The sequence below is a fragment of the Rhipicephalus sanguineus genome, chromosome 8 (genome assembly GCF_013339695.2).
Source record: "Rhipicephalus sanguineus isolate Rsan-2018 chromosome 8, BIME_Rsan_1.4, whole genome shotgun sequence".
Taxonomy (NCBI): domain Eukaryota; kingdom Metazoa; phylum Arthropoda; class Arachnida; order Ixodida; family Ixodidae; genus Rhipicephalus; species Rhipicephalus sanguineus.
Window position 1 is genome coordinate 79716914 of NC_051183.1, and position 1398 is coordinate 79718311.

Genomic DNA, 1398 nt, shown 5'->3' on the forward strand with positions numbered 1-1398 from the left:
GCGCAGCGCAATCCGAAGCTGTATCATCGGTGGAAGAGGGTGGCCCGGTCGCTGCAGCTCTCCTCAAGGGGCAAGCACTCGATCAGCTTTTCACGCTGCTCTTCGTGAAACGGAAGCGCGGCGAGGAATTCGCTGTCCGTGAAATCTTCCATGGGGTTCGACCTGTCCCTCAAGAGTGGCCGCGGTATGCCCACGCAGTCCTCTACGTCGCTGAACAGTTCATCAACGCGGAGCACATATTGGACAAACGAAGCGTAGTCCGCCATGATACTTGACTCAAGGAGCGATTCAAGGTGCTTCCGCGCTACCTTGAGATCTCAAGTGAAACACTCGAATTTTCCTCAAGTCGAGGTGCGTTTCGAGTGAAGGGCGATTTGTGAATCGCAAAACGCCCTCAAGAGAGTTTCGAGTGAAGGGTCGAGTCGAGGAGCGTTTGTGAATACGGGGTTTAGGCAGAGGCATGTACTACCCACCATTCCCGTGCTGGCCAAAGCGCCATGCGTAGCAGCTCCCATAGACACTATCGCCAGATTTCGCTCTTGTGTATTATTATGAACCTTATGCCCCGCTGCACCGGCTATTCCTGGGCAGCCAAGCGTGACGGCACGTCATCGTGACGCTTATCTCGCGTGCCTTCTTGAGGCAAATGAGATTACGCCTCACTCATTACGCACCTCGTCGTTACGTAAAAAAAGCTCTTAGCGACGGTGCGCGCACGAACAGAAAAATACAAACGAAGAAGGAGCCCGGCGCGTCAGCTGTCAACACGCATAGGCGGGCCGTTAACCCTGCGTCTTGAAAGCAGCCGCGTCATTAGGCGGCATGGAGCAACGCTGACAGGCCGGGTCCTCGCAACCGGTCAGTCGCTGCCCCTTTGCCGCCCACGCTGTTCATGCCCGCCTCATAAGTTTAGCGTTAAGTGAAGTTAGAAGGGCCGAGAGGTGGCCGGATGTGCACGCTGACTTGAAGCTGCGCCCCCACTCCCCTCTTAGATTAAAATGACGACGTCGCTTTGAGGCGTCGTCAAAAGTCTCGTAACTGCTACAGACGCGTCATGACGAGCTTTGGGTGTGAAGCCACGCTGCATTAGAATCGCGTCATCCCGAGAGCGGGACGTCTTATAAGAAGGCTGATTCACTTGAGCAAGCTTGCAGAAAGTGGCTATAGAATGTCGCCTTTTGCCCTGTAGTTTCGACAGTCATGTATAAGGTGACTATATAATATCACATTCGCCCTCTAGTCTCATGACAGTCATGTGTAACGTGACCATATATTATCACCTTTTTCCCTTTAGTCTTATGACAGCCATGTATGAGTTGACCATAAAATATCGCCTTTTATATGCGAAGCAGCTTTTGCGCTGGCTGTGTCCGTAGTTCCAATGGCGACCATCCCACA